Consider the following 8,479-nt stretch of genomic DNA (forward strand, 5'->3'; position numbering starts at 1 on the left):
TACGCTGAGACAGGATTGGAAGATGCGAGAATGGGAGATGAATCACGCACCATGGACATATTCACGAAAGTGGCGAAATGTCTCATCATCAAAAAGCTGATAAGAAAAGATACGGTGGCCAGAACTGTTTACAGTCCCACATGACAGGATTAAAATTCTGCACACTGATCTCTGATATAGCACACCTTATTTCCACCAGAATTCACAGAAGAGGCAACATCAAAAATAGAGTAAAATGGTACCATTAAATGAAGAGAAAAATCGCTGTAGGTGTGGTAGTCAGATTCGTAAAAGCATTGGAAACAATATTCGATTCAAAGGGAGAACCCACACTCGATGCATCAGATATGTTAACATTTATCACTTCTCTAACACGATTACAACTATTTTTCAAGCAAATCGAACTAAGAAAATGGTAAAAAACAAGAAGTTTGCTAAAATTATCTAAAGGTGGTGTGATAACATAAGAAAAATTAGTGAATATTTTTTTATGTAAGAGTTTCGTAATTAGCTTACATGAAAGAAAATGTGGCAAAAAAATTACCCTAAGATCATGCTTCTCACAGAACACCAGGCCATCCCCTGGCCAATTTAGGTAAAAACGTTCTTAAGAAGTTTCTTCAGGCCAGTTGCATACATAGCCATGTTTCTAGTTAACAAAATGACCTCAAAACTATGCTTAGTATTTTCTGCGAACTAGAAAACTTAGTCGCACAGTGAACTAAAATTTTGGTAGAAAGCTGAAAAAATATTTGTGATTTCATTGTGACAGATTAAGAAAATCGAAGGAGTTCATTATAAATCACTAGAACCATGGTCCTTCAGTTTAGACACGACTTGAACACAGCTGAAAATATTCGGCACACATGCTTTCCTTACCATACAAACGTTTTGAAAACTTTATTTGTAATCGTGTTATGTTGAACACCAGTAACATTCGCGCTTCAGAAATAAAAGGTGGGAAACGATTAAGCAACAAAGAGTAAAACCATTATCTTTTTTAGAAACTCATCTCGACTTGTGTTCAAAGATTGTAGGCTCTAAAAAAAGTTTCATGCTACTTTGTGACACACTTAGATTGTATGTGCATACGTGTGTGTGTCTTACATTCGTAGTGGCTACCTATACTCTACCCGAAGTGTTTTTTCTGAATAGTTTATTTTTGTCGCATAATATAAAACGAGAATATCGCGTGTAGTAGTTTATGCTGCACTCATATGAATAATATTGACGTAATACGATTTTTCCTGCCTTTTTTTCATTCATAAACCATAATACACGGAAGTACAATTTTTATAAAAGTAATGTTTGCAAAGGATGCATTTATCCTCTGAAGCACCAAAATTCAACTAAACCGTCCTTGCCGAGAAGCACTTGTCTTCGATATACGGCAAATGTTCATCTCATGACGAAAATCATACATTGCGCTGTCAGCCTTTCGACCAAATCAACTTTTGTTGGCAAACGTGCATTGGATTCCATTCGTCACAGCCACTTTCACTAGCGAATGTTCTCTTCACGGAATTCGCCAATAAAGCCACGGACCAATTAACACCGATAGCCCTAATCATGCAATAAAAAGATCACGTAAGCTATGTAAATAATACCTACCAGACCAAGGTAAGCGCGAACTATCAGTACTGTGTTTTGTCACTCTAAACACTAAGAGAAATAGATAAACCCTATTGTGACAATATTGAGCAGGTCAGCATACTCGTATTGACCACAAAACCGCACATGGCAAATGGGTGTTGAAACAGATCAATCCTCTATCTTATGCTCCAAGGAAGGAAGAGCCAAAAGGAGCTGATCGCTTGGTCTGAACTCAGAAATGCCGTACAACGTGAAATCAAACCAGCAGATTAATACCAAGCAAAATTTTGTAAATAGAAAGTTAACGCGTAGACGGCACAAAAGGAACTGCGCCAGATTTGAGTGTGCCTTTGTCCAAGTTCCTCGCTCGTGTGCTCTTCGATTGCGAGCCACACATATCATATATTCGTACAACCATTTCCTGCCGCCTAGCTTTCTATTTCTTGAGATCGCAACCATTGCGGATGTCAAATCTCAATGCGACGGATGTTAGACTGGGAGCACAGTTGCAAACATCACGAGCGCGCTGCAAGGAGAAAGGAAGGAAGGAAGGCCTCAGACGTTAGCGAGACGATAGCGCAGAAGCAAGAAGACGATAGCGCAGGGTTAGCAAATGACTCCCACACGGCTATAGTTTCGGTTTTGTGCCACCACGTGCTAAAGTGTATGTCGGTCTGGAATGTGAGTTGAGAATCTCTCCTGGATGCAAATCCACCCCGAAGGTGCGCCTGAATCTCTTATTGTTATTTTCCGTTGACTATTTAAACACTGTCAGTTCTGGAGAAGTATGGTCAAGTTCATGCTTGAAAGAGCAGAAACGCAGGGGAGTGGAAGAAGCTACGCGGGAAACTAACAAAACGGAGTAGACAGGTGTCAACATACAACTGAGATTTTATTGCGAAGCCGAAATCTTTTATACACAACTAGACAGCACAAAAAAACAAAAGTGAACGCAAAGCATAAATACAGCCAAATGATTGCAAGAGATGGCGATTTCAACTTTTAGAAACAACCAAGGCCTAACAAACCGAGACCCTCCTCCCGCGGAAAATCCTTTTCTAAGAGGCTCTCCAAGGAAGCAACCTTTTATGAAAGGCAGGGAACAGTTATCAGAGATACAGTGACTTGCTAGTAACGTGGAGAATTGGGCTTCATGAACTATGTTGGTTTATTTAAGCAACAGTTCACGCACACGCCAGCGCAGCAGGTCAATGCACTGCGACGTCACGGCCACACTCAAGCTATTGAAGAACAAGCACAATTACAGTTGAATTTAGTTTATGTGTGCAATGCTTCTTCGACCTTCACAAATAGCAATTGGTTTTAATTCGGTAGTTCACATAAAAATAAGGGAAATGCTATAGTGTGTGCTACTTACTTTCTGGACAAGCCGCAGTTACATTCACTAGATAAGAATGAATAACTGCACAAATCCAAGAGCACGCATGCGGCGACATCCACGTATGTGTGTGCACTACTGTTATCGGGACTATGGGTCTGGGCTTGCTTCCGCTCATCATACTGATTTTTTCAGCACAGTTCGATGGTTTACCTGACCAATGCTGCTGTGTGACAATTGTTACGATCATGCCACTCCAGTTCATACCAGCGGAAGCTTTTTCCTACTGTCACTCTCTCTCTCTCTCTCTCTCCACAGTATACTTCTACTCTATCTGTGCATACGGCTGAACCTCGCAGCATTTGTAGACTGAGGCTACCGGCTGCAGAGGATGGCTGCAGGCTGCCATTAGATGCCAGATTGGACGCCAGATCCGATTACACGACACGTTACCAGTGAAAGTACTGACTTAATAGCCGATGACGCGAAGACCGAAGACGCGAAGAAGAAGAAGGAATGGACAACAAAGAAACGTCGTCATACGTTCAATATCAGTCCGGCAACTCGGAGGTGAAGCTGTTGAATGACTCTGGCCTCGAACCATGGGGCTTGCAACAAAACCGGCCCAAGAAAACAGACTCTGGCCACGGTGCTTCTATTTTGGTGTTGATGTCCTTGGTTCTCCTAAGTCTTATTATCGCGGGGCCAACATTGACATTCTTCTTGCTGAACGGCCCTCAGAAGGTAAAGTTACTTTTATTTAGGTCCTTTGCATCAACTATTTTATTTCTGATGTTCTTGCTTTTATTTTCCTGGAAAAAAATAATGTAGCACAAAGACTGGGCTTAGTGAAAAATGTGTAAAATTTCATAAGTTCAAGTATTAATGTATCCGGCCTTTCTCATTTATTAACCAATGATGAACAAAGACACTGCCGGAGCACTGTTCGATGCAGGAAATGGCTAGAAACTTTCAGCTCCAGTGTCATCAATTTTAATTTGCACAGATGGCTAGGTACAAAAATAAGGCGCATTAAAAAGAATTCAAATGTAAAGTCAAATGTAAAATTCAAATGTAACAGTTGCTACTTTTTTTGAGCCGCAATTATGTGTCTTTTATTTCCACTTGTACTTTATTGTTGCAACTTCTTTGTAATTCTGATTTTCGTGTTCTTACATCGTTTTTGTTTCGCCTTCTGCGTAAACATGGCAGCGTAGAAACATCGCGCAGAAACAAGCGGGAATGCACAACATGACTTTCTACCACATTTCAGTCCCTACCTGGTGAGGCAAGTTTAGTTCCTGGTGCGCTACTATTTTCTCATTACACGGTAATGTCGACCTAACAACTGAGTGCGGTATGTGCAGTAATTTGGAGGGCAGCTCACTCTTACGCCTATGTTTGATAATATCGCAGCGAAAGCTGTCATTGCCTCGTTTCCCGAAACTGTGTCCACAAAGCGAAGGATCGACAGTAGGATACATATACTCAAACATCGTCGTAGCCCTGTTGAGAGTTAGTGGCTGTAACTAATGAGGAACGTACTTAGCGAAACGCCACACGCACATTGGAAGTTACATCTCAATTAATAGTTCACTTAAATACCTGAATAATACAATTCTGTGTAATAAATAAAACAGTGCAGTAATAAGTTCTTCGCTTTTAGTACTGAACACACTGAAGCAGGAATTTGATTGACAAAAAAATTGCTAACAGGTTCTTGAGCAAAGGAAATGACGCAGTAACTTTCTCACATATCTCGGTGGACACCCAAACCACGCCGTAAGAGCAGGTGGGAGTGAAAGAATAGAGAAAGAGTTGCTGTAGTGGAGGGCTGCGGAATAATTTCGACCAACTGGGGATCTTTAACGTGCACTGACATCGCGCAGCACACGGGCGACTTTTGCTTTTCGTCTCCATCGAGACATGGCCGCCGAGGTCGGGTTCGAACCCGGGAACTCCCGCTCAGTAGTCGAGCGCTCTATTCACTGAGTCATCGCGGCGTGTCAAAGCCTAAATTAAAATCAACATCAACTAAACAAGAGTGCACACTTGTGCCTGCATTCTAAGTAGGACACCTCTTTATCGGTAGTGCGATATGAGCTCCATTACATGCATTTGTGACGCATCGATGATGTTGTTTGTCTCTGCAATCGCATACTTGCACCGGCCACTCCGGCTGAAAAGGGCATCCTTATTTTTGAACAGCGCACTTGGGGGTACAGGTACGTATGAAAGACAATTGTGCGCATATAAAACAAGTCCTATATTCGTTCAGCGCGGCTGATGCCCTGGCAGTCGAATGTTGCACACGAGATACTGTATATCGTCCGGCTGAAAATATACTGACCACACATATGGTCACTTAAGCCTTTTACGAATTCATGTTCACAAAACACATAGCTGTCAAGAGATTCAGACATATATCAATCATATTGCCGCGAACATTTGCACTGTTTGTTTGTTTGTTTTGTTTGTTTGTTGGTTTGTTGGCTTGTTGGTTTGTTGGCTTGTTTGTTTGTTCTCCAAATGTGCCTGCACATGGCTTTTTCGCTTTGTGATGCAAGACGCGACCAGATATATATCGATTTATCGAATCCAGGTGGAGGCGATTCTACGTTTTTCCTGACTCTTGTAGCAACTTTGCACGCCGTATATCCAAAGTTCGCTATCGGCTTTAAATTGAGCACAGCCGAGAGCGGCGGGTATACTGTTCTACGACCGCCGAGCTCGCTTGTTGCTTTCGCCGCCTCCGAGTCATTCGGCCTATTGTGGGCGCAGGTCAGCCCAATGAACAGTTTTCTTTTAGAACTTCTCCCTGGCTTCCTCGCCGTCTTGACTTCTGTCACCGCTACGTGACATCTGGTGGAGGTCCTAACGCATGTCATTGACACTCCCACCCCCGGGAGCCGCCAAAGCAGCCCGAGCAGTCTCGAAGAAGTATATTGCAAGAGAGCCACAGAAGCCGTCCCAGCCGAAGATGAAGTGAGCAGCAGCCGTCGCCTCCAGAGGTGTTCACCTGAATACGGACTACTACCGGACCGCACGCGAGCAAAGAAGGGCTCCTCGAAGCCGACGCCAACAATGGCTATGACGCCGGTCCCGATTATTTTGCACCAGCCCCGACTGCCGCCTACGTTCAGCAGTACACCGGCCGAGGACCCTGAAGATTGGCTTGAAAAGTTTGAGCGTGTCACCGTATGCAACAGTTGGGATAACAAGTCTAGACTGAGCTATATTTTTTTTTCGCAGTAGAAAGCCGAGCCACAATTTGATTCCAAAACCACGAAGCTTCTCTGGTGACCTGGGAATCATTCAAGCGAAAGTTCCTCAAGGCATTCACAAGCATCATCATTAAAGAAATAGCGCAGCTGCTTCTAGAGTCACGCATCCGGCACCCGAATGAGAGAGCGACAGTATACGTACCACACATGAAGCGTATTTTTCGTCGTGCCAATCCTAACATGACGCAAGAGAAGAAGGCGGAGCTTCTTATGCGTGGTGTTGAAGATGCGTTCCTCGGTGGTGTAACCCTCAATCCATCTAAGACCATCGCTGAATTCACCAGCGAAGCGGCCATCATTCATAAAACCTTGGAAGCATGAGCCCGCCATTACCCTCGACAGCTCCAAGTGACCTCGACTAACCTCTCGGATGGCACAGCATTAGGAGGCACTCTGCACAGTGCCATGCGGGAAATTGTGCGGGAAGAGCTGCGCCGCCTATTACCATCTCCCAAGCAGCCTCAAGTTTCGACCCTTGGGGAAATCGTCCGCGAAGAAGTGCAGCATACGCTTGGCTCCCCGTCATCGACGCATCCAGCTGAAGCTCCAGTCAAATGACCTACGCTGCTGCAGTACGCAATCCTCAGCACCAGCGATACACTCTATGTCCTCCTCTACGACGCGAACCAGCTGTTTCCGACCATCACCCCGCTGCCCCCGCCCAGCCTGCGAACGACGCTGGAGCCTCAGGATATGCAATACTGGCCTCTAGGGCTTCCGACAGCCGACCGCTGTGCTTACACTGCGGTGAAACCGTCCGCATTTTCGTCGCTGCCAGTGCCGACGTATCGGTCTTCGTGGTTGTGTCGTTGACGCACCCTGACCACGCTTCGACTAACGCCCGCAAGGATTCGACGACTACCTGCGTCGAGAGGAGCGCGTGCCTAACCACCTTTCTCGCTCAGCATCACCGTAAGCCTCGCGTTTCGCGTCGCCACGCCGCAGCTACGCAGCGGCTCTGCGCGGAAGGCCTCCTAGCCCCCGTAGGGGAAACTAACGAAAACAATTTTCGGAGATGAGGTTGCTCACAGCGAACCGACGAAGATCCTCCACCGACCACGCCGTATGAAGACGCCGCACCCAACATGCGACACCCTACACAAACACCAGCTCGACTACGACACGACCGAACTTCGAATTGTCGTCGACACAAAGAAAAGCCCAGACAACACGCCCTGCCCACGATTCACGTGCTGGACGAAGCCGTGATCCGACGCCGAGGACGACGTGCAGCGCAAGAGCCAGGACATCCGACTTGGAAGCGGCTATCGAGGACCGGAAAGTTACAGCTCTAGTCGACACGGCAGCGGATTATTCGGTGATGAATGGAACATTCGCCGCGCAGCTGAGGTAAGTTACGACCGCTTGTGACGGGCGAAAAATGCACACCTCCAGTGGCCACCTCATTACACCATTGGGACGATGCACAGCGCTACCTTTGTAGCGTTACAGCAATGTTCCCGCGAAGTCATATTGGGCGTGGATTTTCTAAATGAGCATCAGGCGATCATCGACCTTCGATCCAAACTCGTCAAGCTATCGACGGACGAATCAATTCCTTCGATGACAAGCATGGAGCAGCATGTTGCCCTGAGTATCCTGGATGAACGAGTGAGCGTCCTACCCCTATCAAGCGTCATGGTCAGCGTAGATGTCACGGATACTAAGAACGTGGAAACTCTCATCAAAGGGAACACGGAGTTGCTGTTAGAGCGAGGAATCGCATCTCAAGTGGCACTGCACACTTTCGCAATGGCAAAGCTAAAGTGCTGCTGAAGAACTTCAGCAAAGAATACCGGCGCGTTAACAAAAGAACGACGATTGCTTTCTTCGACGAACTATCCGACGTTCGCGACGCCTTCGCCCTCTTTGATCGAGCACCAGAAGAATCACGTAAGGAAGATTACAACCATGTTTTCGACATAAACGCAGCCCTGCCCCAGAACAGACAAGACCAGATCCACAATCTGCTTCGAAACTACAGCGAGTGCATCTCGTTATCCCCAAAGGTCCGACCAACGCCGATTGCCAAGCATTGCATTGTAAGCGACCAGCAAACCCGACCTCTCCACCAAAGCCATACCGTGTGTCACTGTGAGAACGATAAACCATCCGTGACCAAGTGGAATCAATTCTTCGCGACGACGTAGTCCAGCCTTCAAACAGACCATGGGCGGCACCTGTTGTTCTAGTGGGAAAGAAAGACGGCGCACTTCGATTCTGCGTGGATTACCGCCGTTTGAACAGCACAACGAAATGGACG

This window comes from Amblyomma americanum, chromosome 9, assembly GCF_052857255.1.
Source record: "Amblyomma americanum isolate KBUSLIRL-KWMA chromosome 9, ASM5285725v1, whole genome shotgun sequence".
In the NCBI taxonomy this organism is placed as follows: domain Eukaryota; kingdom Metazoa; phylum Arthropoda; class Arachnida; order Ixodida; family Ixodidae; genus Amblyomma; species Amblyomma americanum.